This window comes from Camellia sinensis, chromosome 11 (genome assembly GCF_055761805.1).
Source record: "Camellia sinensis isolate YWXY chromosome 11, ASM5576180v1, whole genome shotgun sequence".
NCBI lineage: Eukaryota > Viridiplantae > Streptophyta > Magnoliopsida > Ericales > Theaceae > Camellia > Camellia sinensis.
The window spans coordinates 144,950,871-144,967,917 of record NC_138971.1 but is presented as its reverse complement, the minus strand read 5'-3'; the positions used below and the strand labels follow the sequence as shown (position 1 = coordinate 144,967,917).

Sequence of the window (17,047 nt, the reverse complement as noted above, 5' to 3'; positions counted from 1 at the left end):
TATGACATGACACGAAAATGGCACGACATAATGGACCATTAGTCCTAAATAAATAGTCTCTTAACTATTTAATTAGAAATTATGTATATTTGACTATTAGTCTGATTGTCACTAAACTAACCAAACAATGGATTAGTAAATTATTGGATATGAAATCCAATCACACACCTCAATCCCATGAAACAAACGAAGCCTAAGACCATTAAATAATTTCTCATGAATTACGGGGTACAATTGATCTTGATCATTGCTCCAATCCTAAAGTGACAGTGAGCTTAAAAAGACATTTTGCACTTTAGAGGATAATAGATTTGATATAATAATAGTTAAAATAGTTTTCTACATTTATAATTTGGTGCTAAATCCAAAAGGATGTCTATCTTGTTGCCAGATAACCGCACAAACCCATAAATTTAAATCACCAGAATGGAAGTTGTTGGCACATCAAGACAGGGAACTAGTAGTGGAAATGGCGATGCTTTAATTGATATGGAGGGACTAGTGAAATCTATTAGGGAGAAGTTAGATAAGTTATCTTGTCCATCACTTTAATGTTGTATATGTAAAGTTCCCAAGACACTTAAAAAAATCAATGAAGAGGCTTATACTACTCTCAGAGTCTCAATTGGGCCTCTTCACCATGGCAAAGAAGGCCTAGAAGACATGGAAGAGCACAAGTTGAGGTACTTCAATGATTTTATGCAGCGAAGTGGAAAGAGTTTGGAGGAATTGGTCATGATTATAGAGAAAAAGGAAAAATAAATTTGCACATGTTAAGGTACTGGTTTCATCATCTAAGGACTCCAAATGATCGTTTATTTAGGAAACCATGGACGATTCGTGATATAAGGCATGACTTGTTACTGCTTGAAAATCAACTTCCATTATTTGTTCTCCAAGATCTTTTCAAAATGACCAACATACAGATGGCCTTTCAATTTAGCCGAAATGAAACCTTACTCAACCCCTTCATTTATCTCACCCTTAATTGGTTTATGTCTTACCTGGAAATACAAGAACTTCCAGTTCTAGAGCATATTAACCCTTCAGAAATAAAACAAATCCTTGATTTTCTAAGAATTTGTCTCATACCAAAGCAAAGTTCACAGCCTCTAGAGAAGAAAAATTCTTCAAAAGTAAAACAGTTCATTGCTTTCCTAAGAAGTTTCATACCAAGTGCAACAGAGCTTCACGAGGCCGGAGTGCAGTTTGACTTTAGTTCAAGCAAAAACTTGTTTGACATAAAATTCAGAGGCAATGTTTTGGAAATCCCACATACAAAAAGATATGATTGGACAAAACATTTTCTGCGAAACATTATTGCCTACGAGCAATGTCATTATGATGTTGAGTATTTTGCTTATTATGCCGTGATTATGGATTAAACTTCATGAAGAGTTAAACGACTACTGCGAAATGCGTAGCCACAAGTGGAAAGCAACCTTGAGGCAGGACTATTGCAATACTCCCTGGCCGGTCTTATCTATTACTGTGGCTGCTATTCTCCTTGGACTCACCTTCATACAATCACTATGTTCTCTAGTATCTTGCAATAAGTAATAGATGGCTAGTTATGATTGGAATGTACTTGCTGTGTGTTGTATCTATTGTTCTTTTCTTTGCATTTACTATAACATATAAGAGTTTTAGGGACTAAATTTTTTGGTCCCTAAAAGTGAAAATCTTGTTGCAAAAGACATTTAGAGACCAATTTCAATCGTCATGAAGATAGTCGCTGAAAGGTAGTCCCAAAAGTCAAAAATAAAACTTTTAAGACTTTTAGTGACAATTTTGAAAATGTCACTAATAAACACATTTTTAAGGACAAAATAATTTCGTCTAAAAAAGGTTTATTTTTTTAGAAAAGAAATTTGGTCCTAAAAAGATAATAATTCATCACTAATTTTCATTTTTTGTTGCTAAAAATATACTGACGACACATTTCGTAACAAAAATATTTGATCCCTAAAAAATAATTTTATCCCTAAATTTTAATCTTTAAAATCTTAATTTTTTGTAGTGATTTTTTTTATTAAAAAAAAATGTCTTTGTCATCACATGTAACTGTTGTTTTTGTGGATGCTCAGACTTGGTTTCAAATGTTTTATGTAAATAAAATTCCTCCTTTATTAACTGTCTATATCATTAATTTTAGCTTGCTTGCCAACTCTTGCATGTCAATAATGTTACAAATACAATGAGTAATTATTCAATAGTCTCGGAGCACCATGAGACTTTACTTACATAATACTCCAAAACCAGTTATATATAGTTAAAAAATTTATGGGTAGAAAAAAATTTTATGGGTAGAATATGTTCCCATATTTGTCAGCTACTTAGAGACAAATGATGACCTACTTATGATTTGTTTGGATCATAGATTTGGAAAAGGAAAGGAAAAGACAAGTGAAATGTGAATTAAATATAAATTGACATTTCCATCGCCTTTTGCTTTTCCTTTTCAAATTCTTATCCAAAGACATGATCCAAAGACAGTCTTCGAGTGCTTTGTGGTTTCTTATTGTCTAAGAGTACCACGTAAATAATGTCACATTGATACTCTGGGAATCTTTAATAATTTTTCCAAAAGAAATATGTATCCTTTTTTTGACATAGAATGATATGGTTAATCATGATTCCATAATTTCAAAACAAAATAATAATAATAAAAACCACTCACATGTTTTTCAGAATAAATTTTTTGTACGAAAATTTTGTTCGTATACTGTGAAGGTACAGGGAATATGAGACAAGATGATCCTTCTTGTACACTACAGAGAGAAACCAATTGGCCAGTGATCTCTCCCGACCAGATTTGGTTGGGAGGCCCTCCGACGATCAAGTTAGATGTAAGATCGGCCATATAATATTTCTTTTATGGAGACTGGTTTTATACATCTCTATTTTTGCTTACCATTTGCTTTTTCTTACTTCTCATTTTATAGTGTTATGGTCCTGGCCTTGATCGTTGGATTGGCATCCTCATCTAAGGGTTCTGGTTATCTCCAGACTTTGGTCGGGCAAGTGGCCAGGTTGCTTTGATCCTTTGCCATTGGATTGCCTTGCTATGTGCGGCTCAGACTATGTCAGGCCTCTTAGGGATAGCCTCCCAATTGCCTTATCCGTCTGTAGATGTCCCCCGAACGCCCCGGGGAGGAACGAGTCCCCCCGTTCCATTCGATATTGGGCTCACTACAGTTCAGGACTCTCAAATTGTCACGGTTCTTAATCTGAACCAAAGAGTCCAAATCCGGCAAATCGTTTTGAGAAAACAGATTTTGAAAGAAGTGCCAAACATGGACTGCTTTGCCAGATACAGAGTCGCCACCTAAATATTTTATTTTGGGGGAATTTAGGAAACCCTGACTCGTTGCCTAAGGCCACGTGTCCGTCATCACCAAAGTTGCCTCGGCTCGGGAACTTGGGTACGATTGGGGAAGGTCACTTCGTGAGCACCCCCGCTCGCCCGATCAAAGATCGGTCTCTACTAACCATGATATCAAGTTTTGAAAACATTGTGTGTCCTTATTCTGGTTATTAGCCTAGATTTACTATGTGATGCGCACACCATACAAGTATAGACTGGATCACCTGAATTGGAACAAAACATTTCATGTTTGTTTGTTTGAAAGATGGTTTGCTACTCGCAAGTAGGCTTAAAATGCAGATTTTGGCACCCTCGGGTGGGCTTAGAAAAGATGGTTTTGCCACTATCTAGTGGGCTTAAAACTCACAGTTGATGATTTGTTCCAATCCGAATAACCCAACCTTCACCCAGAGGCATTCAGGCAGTTATATCACATAAGCATATAGCCTCATGGAAAGCATGCTATTCATGGCAGTCACTCACACGCATGCAAGGATGCTAAAGCATAAAACTTACCGAGTACTCCACGCCAAAACAAAAGCTAGGTTATAAATCCATGCATGATCCTAACTATACAGAAATGCTTAATGCAACACATGCAAAATGCAACTATAGCAGGCTCAGCTATTCTAGACATGGCATATGAAATGCTACAGCTAACATATATTCAATTTGGAATTGAAAATACGATGCAGTTAGTATGATGCGCCGAGCCCGGTGCATGCAAAATAGATGAATGAATGCAAACATGCTATCATACTGTATGCTAATTGAAATATGCCCTAATCTAACCATCATAAGCAGGTAAATAAAAGGGAGAAAGACGTGGGGTTGGAAGACATGCATCGCACACACGCATACTTATTATAATATTACCCTCGCGCAGAGGGTCCGAATAAAATAATATACAGCCCCGAATAAATATTACAGTCTAAATAATTACAAAAATCCTAATTAATTTACAAATTAATCTAGGAAAGCTATGAACTGGCATGCAAGCCAGGGACTTCCTTGACTCTGATGAATGATGTATGTTTGGGCTGCCTTGCGCGGAAATCCACTGGGATGCCCCAATTAGCCTCTGTTTTGCAATTATTCTTGGAAAGCGCGCCAAGCTCCGGAAGGTTGCTAATTCTTGATTTGCTGCAACAGAGAGCAGGAAAGGGGCATAGCAATGTAATTTCACATATGTATGCATGCCTCGATCCTCGTGCCACCAATCACGCATCTCGATGCATGATGGCCGAGGAGTCGAATTGTGCAACTCAATATAGAATGAATGCACATGAAAAACACAACAGGGCCTAAACTCCATCATGGATAATCCGGAGTGTCGATGATTGGGAATTGAGACACGTTTCGTCACTCGAAGTACGAAACGTCCCTCGTTTCCCGTGCTTGGGCTAACTCCTATCCCAAGCACGATGCAATATGCATGATATGCATGAAATACAACTAAGATACAACCTAACATACACAATACTATGAAATGGCATACACGATGCACGAGATAACATGGCATACACAATGCGCTAACATACAACCTAGCATACGCAATGCTATGAAATGAAATGGCATACACAATGCATAATGGACTTACACCAACATGATTGAACCTCAGCCACACTCACATAAGAGGCCATTAGATGAAAATGAGACAACTCGAGATGCGTGCACGCATGCACGCAAACCGAGGACCGACCCTAGGGCACCGAATGCCACTCTAACAAGACATGGCAAGGCATGGATATGATATGCTAGCATGAAAATTTCAGCGCTAAAATATGACCCGAAACAGCCCCGAATCATGAAAACATGGCACCCGATGCATGAAATGGTCCCGAAATGCAAGATTAAGCACATGAAATGACTTGTAGCTACATCAAGCATGCATTATTTGATCATGACATGTGGAGAAAGATTCAAGGCAGCCCCGAAAAAAGCATGTTTACATTTTTAAGCAAGGCCAAAAAATGAACACAAATGGGGCTAAGCTAGCATGCAAAAATGGCCCCGAAAGAGAGGTAATGAAGCAAGTCACAGCTTCTGGCCCTAAACAGCTGAGGGCCCTTCAACAATGTTGAAGAGGAGACCAAAATATGACCTTTTACAGTTTATGACCGAACCAAAAACAGTACACAAGCATGCTCAAAATACTATGCAAAACAAGGCCAAAAAGAGAGCTATAACACAAAGTACAAAAAGGAAGCCTCAAACAGTAAAATACCCTTAATGAAACATGAATAGGGGGTCAAAATAAGACCATTTTCAGTTTGGACCAGAGTCCAAAAACAGAAGCACAAGAGGATAATAAATCATGCAAAAATGGAGCCAAAAAAGGGATACAAAGGCAAGTGGAAGATAGAAGCCTCAAAAAGTAATGAGCCCTTCAACAACATTTAATAAGGGATCAAAATAAGCCACTTTACAGTTTATGACATGCCTCAAAACAAATTATACATAGGCCAAAAATACTACACAAGAAATAGGCATACAAAAGAGATAATGAAGCAAGTGCAACAAGGAGGCCTCAAACAGTGAGAGGCCCTTAAAAAAAAGTGAAAAGGAGCTCAAAAAAGTGCCACTTTCAATTAGGGTTAGATCCCAAAACAGTAAGAGAGTATGGCCTAGAAAGCATGCAAAATATGGACCAAAAAGGAGGGAAATAGAGCTTACCCTTGAAGACCAATCTTTTGGCAACTCTTTACTTGAGTTTGGTGGCTCCTTAGCTCTGAAAATGGCCCTAGAGCTTCTGGAATGGATGATGGTGGTGTGGTGCTTGGTGGTGGTGTGGAAAGGGGTGTAGGACTTGAAAGGTTTTGAGCTTGGAATAGAGAGGGAGAGAGATATAATGCAAAAGGCTTTAGGAAAATTTTTGTAACCCTAATAACAGAGCTGGAGCTGCTGTTATATAGACAAAAAAGGGGGGGAAAATGGAGGGAAAACAATCCAAGTTTCCCCTCAAAATGCAGCCCCCCGGATACAGAATCTGGGGGGAAAAAGAATGTATATTTGAGATGTACTTGCAGTAAGGATTCTGACCGGCCGGTTATTGAGGTTGCAGGTGACCGGCCGGCTTTCCCCATGGCCGGCCGGCCAAGGGTCAAAACGGTCAAACAAGATTAGTGGCCGGCCACCACAGAAAGAGGGCCTCTCATGTGTGCACAACACAACCCTGTGGTCAAAAACTGGAGAAAGTGAACCAGGAGAGAGAACAACCCACCTTTCAAAGGGGTTCAAAAGGTTCAAAAGAAATTACTGGCCGGCCACCAAATATTGGTGGCCTCCCAGATGTGTACATCACAAATACGGGGTTTAGGGTGCAAGAAAATGGCCTAAGGGTGGTCAACATTGGCTTTGAAGTGGGAGAAATCGGGCGACGGAGGGCGATGAAGGGATAAAGTTGGCTGACAGAACAATTACTGGCCTTCCATCCTTCTATGACCTTCCTAGCAATGAAACAGAGGTCCCTGCCAAAAATGAACTAAAACCGATGCAAAATGAAGGTTCGGGGGCCGAAATGCGCAGCCCGAGGCCCCGAAAACTGACCGTTAGGCACTAGGAGTGGTGTTCGACCACGAAGTTGGTCTCTCGGACCACAGTGTCCCTCAAAAGGGAGCAAATAAGATGTATGCCAAAAACCGGGGCAAACGGAGGTGGTTAAGCGGTCTCGAACCGAGGCACACGGCCAACGGCTCCGAAAAATCGAAAACTGGGCTCCAAACGGGCAAAATGGCCTACGACCACGAAACATAGCCTACGGCCACTGAGAGATGATCTACGAGACCTCTCCCTCCCTTCGGGAAGAGAAAACGGAGAAAACGGAGCCTGGTTTGCAAACCGAGGCAAAGCACAAAAGAGCCCGGAAGTCCGGAGGCAAAGCTCGCAGCCGAGACTCTGAAACTTCTTGAGCAAGCACAATATGCAATATCACCGAGTGCTCAACTGGTGACGTCTGAGTCTCAAGGTCGGTCAAAAATGGGGTGTCTACAGTTGCCCCTCTTTGACAAAACTCGGAAGTCATAAGTGACGGGAGTGAATATCAAAGCCCAGAGACAACCCATTTTTGACAAGGCCGAAGACTTAGACAAACGTACGAAATAACACAGATGTGCCCGCAGGCATGCCCGCAGGCAGGGGCAAAATGCAACCGACAATGTAAGAAGCCGAAGGTAACTCATGATCATGCAAATGCAGCAAGCTGTAATGAAGCAAGTATTCGCAAATAGATGCAACAGTTTTAAGCAAGAATGCAAAGTAACAACTACATTTCATGCAGTTAGGAATACAGAGAATTATTCAATTCTCGTCGCGTCTCACACAAAGAAGATACGATACCTGCGCGATTCGTCTGGTCGCACCAGCTTCAAATGAACCGTACATACAATATCGTGCCTGCAAGAGAAAGAAACTCAACAAGCACAGCGTATCTAACAATATATATCCAACGTGATATCGAGTGTAGACAATCGCGGTGCTGATGGAAAAGTGCATCGCAATGCAGGAAGGAACGCACGCGACAACGCGGGTTCAAGCACGGAGGCTCGGTGATGTCAAAGAGACGTGCATAACAATGCAAGTATGTGCATGAGAATGCAAGTTATGTGCATGATAATGTAGAACAACCAGGATGCATGTTCTTCACAAAACAAAGAGCCAGGAAATGCGCATTTCAGCGAGGGCGATTCGATCGCGACCTCCGGTTCACCTCCCGGAGAAGTTACAACATGTTCAAAAAGGATACATCTCACTTTTGATGAGTAATGATGAGACACGCATCGGAAGTTAAAGCTGAGGTCCCGGTGGAGTGATTTCGCGACAGGAAGTGCACTTCTCTTGTACTTTTTCAGGTCCCGAGGACTCCAATCCTCCTCAAAATTTGCAGGGACCTTGGGGGGCATGTGGGGAACACCACCGGCCAGTTTTATGGGGAGAGGGAGGCCACCGACCATTTCTTGAAAAGTGAATGGCCGGCCTGCCAGAAAAAGTGGCCGGCCGGCTACTTTGCCAAATCCGGGGGCAATTTTGTCCTTTTAGACTCTTTTCTATAAATACACTTATCCAAGCACTTTGAGCTCATAAGTGCAGCTCCGAAATCCTCCTCTCTAGCTTCCCAAACCATTTTCTCCCTCAGATCTGTGCTCTATACGCGTTTTCCAATGTCCCACGCAAGTTGTTATCGCGAAATCTTTCAGTTTTAAGCACTTTGAAACGATTAAATTTTTGTTTCGGGGCTTCTTTTCTCATTTTCGCCACTTGAGGTGAGTTTGTCTCAATATTTGGAAGATTTTCTCGGGAGTTGACTTTTGTTGACTTTTTCATTTCCCGAGAGTTGACTTTTGTTGACTTTTTCCAATTTTGGCTCATTTTTGCTCATTTTTGCCCCTTTTGCAGATTTTTTTGGAAATGGCAGGTCAATTTCCCCACGGCGGAGGTTCTCCAGGCGCCGAAGGCGAGCCTGACATCATGTCTCTGCCTTCGAGGGTTCGCCCCTTCATACTCGAGAGGTATGATCCACCAGTACACGTCCTTCCGCGGGCTGTTTTTCATTATTTCACTGAGTTCGACGAGCGAGCACCCGGGGATCTCCTCCTGCGGGAGCCTGAGTATCATCTCTCCCATGAGGCACGAGAGGTATTTACTTCGCTTTTACCTTTTCTGTAATGTATTATGAATTTTTCTTGTATTCTGTTTGCACTCTGAACACACGGTTCAATCACTTGAATTTCTGAACACTCAGCCCATAAATTGATTATGAACACACAGCACACACCGGTTGAAGGTTGAACACGTAGCTCACACACTGATTTTCTGAACACACAGTCCAATTTGAAGGTGAACACGGGCCACACACTGATTGAGAGTTGAACACGCAGCCCAAACACTGATTTTTAAAGCACACAACCCAAATTGAAGGTGAACACGCAGCCCACACTGATTTTCTGAGCACACAGCCCAAATTGAAGGTGAACACGCAGCCCACACTGATTTTCTGAGCACATAGCCCAAATACTGATTTTCTGAGCACACAACCCAAATTGAAGGTGAACGCACAGCCCATACTGATTGAGAGTTGAACACGCAGCCGAAACACTGATTTTCAGAGCACACATCCCAAATTGAAGGTGAACACACAGCCCACACTGATTGAGAGTTGAGCACGCAACCCAAACACTGATTTTCTGAGCACATAGCCCAAATTGAAGGTGAACACGCAGCCCACAATGATTGAGAGTTCAGCACGCAGCCCAAACACTGATTTTCCAGAGCACACATCCCAAATTGAAGGTGAACACGCAGCCCACACTGATTGAGAGTTGAACACGCAGCCCAAACACTAATTTTCTGAACACACAGTCCAAACTGAAGGTGAACACGCAGCCCACACTGATTGAGAGTTGAACACGGAGTCCAAACACTGACTTTCAGAGCACACAGCCCAAATTGAAGGTGAACACGCAGCCCACACTGATTGAGAGTTGAACACGCAGCCCAAACACTAATTTTCTGAACACACTGTCCAAATTGAAGGTGAACACGCAGCCCACACTGATTGAGAGTTAAACACGCAGTCCAAACACTGATTTTCAGAGCACACAGCCCAAATTGAAGGTGAACACGCAGCCCACACTGATTGAGAGTTGAACACGCAGTCCAAACACTGACTTTCAGAGCACACAGCCAAATTGAAGGTGAACACGCAGCCCACACTGATTGAGAGTTGAACACGCAGTCCAAACACTGATTTTCTGAACACACAGTCCAAATTGAAGGTGAACACGCAGCCCACACTGATTGAGAGTTGAACACGCAGTCCAAACACTGATTTTTAGAGCACACAGCCCAAATTGAAGGTGAACACACAGCCCACACTGATTGAGAGTTGAACACGCAGTCCAAACACTGATTTTAAGAGCACACAGCCCAAATTGAAGGTGAACACGCAACCCACACTGATTGAGAGTTGAACACGCAGTCCAAATACTGATTTTCTGAACACACAGTCCAAATTGAAGGTGAACACGCAGCCCACACTGATTGAGAGTTGAACACGCAGTCCAAACACTGATTTTCAGAGCACACAGCCCAAATTGAAGGTGAACACGCAGCCCACACTGATTGAGAGTTGAACACGCAGTCCAAACACTGATTTTAAGAGCACACAGCCCAAATTGAAGGTGAACACGCAGCCCACACTAATTGAGAGTTGAACACGCAGTCCAAACACTGATTTTCTGAACACACAGTCCAAATTGAAGGTGAACACGCAGCCCACACTGATTGAGAGTTGAACACCCAGCCCAAACACTAATTTTCTGAACACACAGTCCAAATTGAAGGTGAACACACAGCCCACACTGATTGAGAGTTGAACACGCAGTCCAAACACTGATTTTCTGAACACACAGTCCAAATTGAAGGTGAAGACGCAGCCCACACTGATTGAGAGTTGAACACGCAGTCCAAACACTGATTTTCAGAGCACACAGCCCAAATTGAAGGTGAAGACGCAGCCCACACTGATTTTCAGAGCACACAGCCCACTTACTTTACTTTGCGCGCAGCCTATTCATTTTATTTGCACGCAGCTTATTCATTTCATTTGCACGCAGCTTATTCATCACACTTTGAACACATAGCTCACACATTTCACTTGTGAACACGCAGCTTATTCATTTCATTTGCACGCAGCTCATTCTTAATTCTGAAACACCTATTCATTCTGAATGCAGGTGACTTCTCGCAATGTGCGGGGTTATGGCTCTACTGTGGCGAGAGACTGGTATGCCGAGCTCCCGGAGGCCGTCCGGGATTTGGTTGACTTGACGGGTTTCGGACCTTTCCGTACTGGGCTATCCCGTTGCCCTGCCAGGAGGACGCTGATGGCTGCCTTGGTGGAGAGATGGTGGGACACCACCAACTCCTTCCATTTTTTCGCTACGGGGGACTTGACTATGACCCCCTTTGACTTTGCCGTGCTGACTGGCCTGGACATGGGAGGTTGGCCTATCCCTTACGATGAGGACATGGGTCAGTGGGAGGCTACCTGGATATATTTGCTGGGGGCTCGCCCGCCTGTTGACAGAGCCTCAGGGAGAGTCCGATACACCTGGTTCTCTTTCCATTTTCGGCGGGCGGAGATGGAGCCCGGGACTCCTGATGAGGCGGTACAGTATGCTCGCGGCTTCCTAATGTTCCTCTTCGGGACCACTTTGTTTGCCTACAGGGGGAACACTGTAGGGCTCTATCTGCTGAGTGCTTTGGCGGACCTATCACAGGTCAGACGATACGACTGGGGTGGTGCCGGCTTGGCTACCCTTTATTGCTATATGAGCGCGACTTCCCGCGGACGGGGGGACTTACTTAGCGGCTACTAGAGAGCCTGGGAGGTACTTTCTTCCCTCTTGATTTACATTTCTGTTCCTCATTACTTGCACATTGCACACGGCGCACTTTATACTCTGTATCGTGCACTTTTGCCCTCAGCGCTTCGTATTCTGCTCTGTTTTCACAGTTGTGGGTCTATGTGTATTTCCCGACATTGGCCCCAGAGATGTTGGTAGGGGGACTTCTCGTGATCCCATACTCACTGGTATTTGAAGGCCAGCACCGGCCAAGACCTCGGGAGTCTCTCCTTTATCTGCGGCAGTATTTCGACACGGTGCGGTCGTCGGAGGTATTTCAGAATTCTCAGTCCTTTCTGTTTTTACCTTTGATTTGTCTAGTACATTATTGATTTCTGCTTGATTTATGCGTTTGTTATCCGCAGATTACATGGCAGCCGTGGGCACCTTTAGGTGAGGGCCTCCGATTCCAGTTTGCCGGAGGGTGGGGTGCCTCCCGGTACAGGATCCTGTTCGAAGGACCAGTTGGCAGGGCCTGGTTTTTGGGAGAGCGCTTCTTGCGTCAGGTCTGGGGGTACACTTCTCAGGACCCTCCCTCAGCACCCCCAGTTGATATGCGGATTGCTGATATGCTCATTTCCCAGGATGTTGTTAAGGTTATGCTGGGTACTGATGCCTTGCTACATCTGGAGGAGGGGGACTACGCTACTTACCGCCACATATACCTGATGCCTCCATTGACGGGAGCTCGTACTCCGACGATGAGGCTTGCTGGCATGCCATCTTCGAGCCAGGCCTGGGCTTGGGCTGCAGACGCCCCTTCCACCAGCAGGGCTGGTATATCTAGAGGTGGGGGTGGATTGGTTCCCCCGATTCCTCCGACTTATCCTCATCCTGGATGGCCAGACATGCCGACCGAGTTGACAGGATGGTGGTACGGGACCTCCTACACGATTCCAATAGAACCTCCCATGCCTGACCATCGATACGTCATTGATCCCGACTCACCGCCGGTATGCCCCCACTGTTTTTCATCTATCATTCAAACACTTAGACATTCCTTTATTCACTGATGATTATGAGCTCGTATTTGCGGCCACCCAGAGAGTACATGGAGGGGGTGATCGGGTTGGTGGCCTCACTTGAGGGCATGGTCTTGCAGAGAGAGGCGCAGCTGTCCGTCATGGGCTTTCAGGTACCCTTTAGTTTTCTAGCATTTATCATACTTCTGATGATATGCTGATTTCTACTGCATTGATAGGCTACTTGTGTAGAACACATCTGACACACACCTCATTTATACACTGTGTTTATATGTACCCACTTCATGTAGTTTTCTCGCATCTGCATCTGATGTACATATTTGGACTGATGTATTTGAATTGAACTCTTTATTTTCAGATGCCCCCGGTATATGCTCAGCCGCAGGCCGGGCCACCTGGGCCTTCTCGGGGAGGTGGACCATCCGGGCCTTTTCGAGGAGCTGGGCCATCCAGGCCTTTTCGAGGAGCTAGACGGGGACCGTCTCGTAGGTGCAGGGCACACATTATAGAGGAGGAGCCCGATGAGGATGAGGAGGAGGCTGCAGATCGTCAGTCAGAGACATCAGCCGACAGAGAGGACGGCTCCGGTCTCGGTTCCGGGAGTGGAGGCGAGGCTAAGGGGGATCCCGAGGGTGACGACTCTGATTCAGATGATGATGATGGCGATGGCGGCGGAGAGTCTATTCCGCAGAAGAGGACAAGGAGGGCCTCTTATTCCTGCTCCTGAGAGCACAGATGCATCTGTTTCCTGTTTTATTTATCTTTTTGCTAGTAGTTGTAGCACATTTGTACATTATTGGGCAGTTTCATTTTTGTAAAACTTGTGCCTTAATCTGTAAAATGTTGTAACAAGCGAGGCATGATGGAGTGAAACAGCTTTTGAAAGAAGTGTTGTATTTTAAACTTTTAGCATCATATCGCATCATTTTGCACCATAATGAGATTGAATGGAAACGTGCATTGTGCATTTTGCCCAGTCAGGTAGTGAACCGACGCAACAACTTAACTTTCTAAGACATAACAAAACCTTAGCAAGTTTACAACTCGATAAGCAAAACACAATAGTGTTGACAACTCAAATAAACAAGACTCAAACAAAAATTGCTTAAACAGAGAGTAACAACTCAAAAACACGAAACACGACAGCTCGACAAACAACTCGATAAGCAAAACGACAACTCGATAAACAAAACAACAACTCAATAAACAAAACTTAACAACACAAAGTGTACTTCGGACGATCTGGGCAATCGGAACGCATCCAAAACAGAGGGAAATAGAGGCCTTCGACACACCCGTTGCAGGGAAATGTTTGAAACTTTCTCTTGGAGGGTAAAACAGGGTTGAAGACACACATTGGAGCATGGCCGACTACTTTTTGGAGCCGGCCGGCCATATTTATTGCAAGGGGGGGCCACTGGCCAGTTTTTGAAAAAGGAAATGGCCGGCCTGCCAGAAAAGGTGGCCGGCCGGCCACTCAGTCCACGAACCATCAAATTTTTGACACTTGTGCCCTGAATAGTGTCTTTCTCTCTTTAAAAGCCTTAGCTCCGTGGTTCATTCAATTCACCTTAGTTTTGCACCAAAAATGGAGGCCTTTCTTGTTGAAAATCTCACAGCTTGGATCACTTCTCTAGATGGTTCGGAAAAGCTGAACTTCCGGGGTTTCGGCTTGAATGCACTGTTCACTCTGAGTCGCACTCCGCTGCACCTTCCTTTCCTCTATGCCGCGGCAAGGTTTTGGAACCCGGTGACGCATGTCTTTAGCTTTGGCGGGCAAGAGGTATGTCCGACTTTTGAAGATTTTCAAGTTTTGATGGAATCTGAAGGTCATGAAGAGATCTTGCCCCAGTTTCGCTTTGGCCACGCCCAAGCTTTAGGGCGAATGTGTGGAGTCACCGCACACGACGCTCGGTCTCTGATCTGTAATGGGGAACTGGATATCCTCGGTCTGATTTATCGCTTTTTTGACGCTGGTGACCGCAGCAACCATTGTTGGCAAGGTCTCCGACAACACGCCCTTTGCTTGTGCCTGTTGTCTCACTTTCTGCTTTCCCTGGGCTTTGGCAGATCTAGCATATGTCTGATTGAAGTTGCTCAAGGTTTGAAAGAAGGAAAGAGCTACATCGCCATGACCTTGGCCGAGACGCTGATGGGCTTGGATGCTTTCCATCGCCGAGAGACGACTAGATTTGCTGGGAGTTCACTTCTGCTGCAGGTAATGTTTCCCACCCAATCTTACATATGTATTTGCTCACATCACTCGGCCCTCAGGCTCGGCTTTTCTCACAAAAAAACCTTTTTCTCACTTTTCTCTCCTCGTACATCTCTCTATTCTTTATTCTCTCATTTTTTATCCCTCCCCCAGGTATGATTGATGGACAAATTGCAGGTTGTGGATTTTTGCCCAGCCTATTCAGCTCGAGGCTATTTCTTTCGACAGCACCTAGTTGATGCCCCTGATGAAGGGTGGTGGTTTGACTGGATGTGCAATTTGCCTGCAGATCGCATTGCTTGGCGCTGTCCTTGGCTCAATCTCCCGGCAATGAGCTATAGCATGTCCCGACTGATCGGGATCCAGTTGATTGGTCTGACCCACTGTGTGTTCTATTTTCCGTTCCGGTTCCTGCGCCAGTTCGGTCATGATCAGATTTGCCCGCCAGAGGGATTGAGTACCTGGCTGCTTTCCCGGTTCGAGGTGCACAGCTTGCCCGATATGCCACAGCATGGAGGACTAGAGAGCTCCTGGCCCCTGCTCCCACTTTCAATTGCGCTTTGTCTGACGAGTGCTTGGATTGGCTTAATGAGGAGGCATAGGTCGGGCCCAGCTTGGCATCAGAGGCTTCGACCAGCTCTGGGAGGGGGCGCAGGGATACTTGACTTGACTATGCCCCGGATTTATTGCTTTATTCGTACTTTCAAGTTTTCTTTATGAATATAATAAAAAGCAACTTCGATTGTATGCAAGAGCAGGAGAACTCTGTTTTGAAATCAATGAAATTGAAGGTTGTGGTACTGAAAATTTTCGCTTTGGTCCAAAAATGGTCTTGGTTGTAAAGAGATTAATTTGAACAAAGTCAACTTTTATTAAAACTTTTCAAAACCATTTTCGATATGGATCAGAACTGGGCACGCCTAAGATCTGTCACTAAGATGCACAATCCCGGATCGTAGCAACTGGAAAGTTGCCCCTAGTCGGAATAGCACTGCACCGGAGATTGCGATAAATGCGGATGGATAAAGATGACTGAGATGGTCAAAATGGACAAAGTTGATCGGGGAAAAGTTTATGGCTGAACTTCAGGGTGAAGCTGCCTACGTATCCCAAAGATAGGAATCAAGCCTTACATAGTTCAGGCTTAGGTTCACTCGGGTATTTTAACTCTCCTTTTACGCTCTAACTTTTACCAAGGTCGCCCTTTGCGGGTTTTCAGCCTTGCGAGCTCAGTTTTTATATTTTCCAATTTTTTGTGCTCTAACTTTTGCCTAGGTCGCCCTTTCGGGTTTTCGGCCTAGCGAGCCTCTCAAGGGTAATATTTCTTCAACTTGTCCATATTGATCGGTTGTGAGAACTCCAAGCCATCTAGATCCATCAGAACCACAGCTCCACCTGACCAGATAGCTTTGATGATATAGGGACCAGTCCAATTAGGTTTGAACTTGCCCCTTGGGTCATGGATGGGAGCTCGGTTGTCCTTGAGCACCTAATCTCCTTCCTTTAGATTCCTAGACTTAACTTTCTTGTTGAAAGCCCGGGCAATTCTGCGCTGATAGCCTTGAACATGGTACAGTGCTTTCAGTCTCCTCTCATCAAAAATCATGAGTTCCTCAAACCTGCTCTGCTGCCAATCTGCTTCGGCTATTTGACACTCAACCAATACTCGTAATGACGGAACCTCAATCTCGATAGGTAGAACGGCCTCCATTCCATAAACCAATGAATACGGAGTCACTCCGGTAGAAGTTCTAATTGAAGTCCTATAGCCCCACAAAGCAAATGGCAACTTATCTGGCCAATCTCGGTAGGTTTCCACCATCTTCTGCAGTATGTGTTTGATATTTTTGTTGGCGGCCTCGACCGCTCCGTTGGTTTGCGGTCGGTATGTGGATGACTTATGAAAAGCCACGTTGTATTTCTCCAACAAGTCGATCACTTCCTTCTTGAAGTGGGAACCATTATCTGAAATGACCTCGTTTGGGACCCCATAGCGACAGATGATGTTGTTTCTGATAAACTTTGCAATGTGCGATGCCTTCAACACCGCATATGATTGGGCCTCAACCCACTTTTT

At 44.3% G+C, this 17,047-nt stretch overlaps 1 pseudogene; it reads left to right on the top strand.

Moving 5' to 3' along the window:
- The first annotated feature begins 270 nt into the window (after positions 1–270).
- The window catches only part of LOC145802737 (putative UPF0481 protein At3g02645), a 31,079-nt pseudogene continuing 14,302 nt past the window's right edge, over positions 271–17,047 (top strand).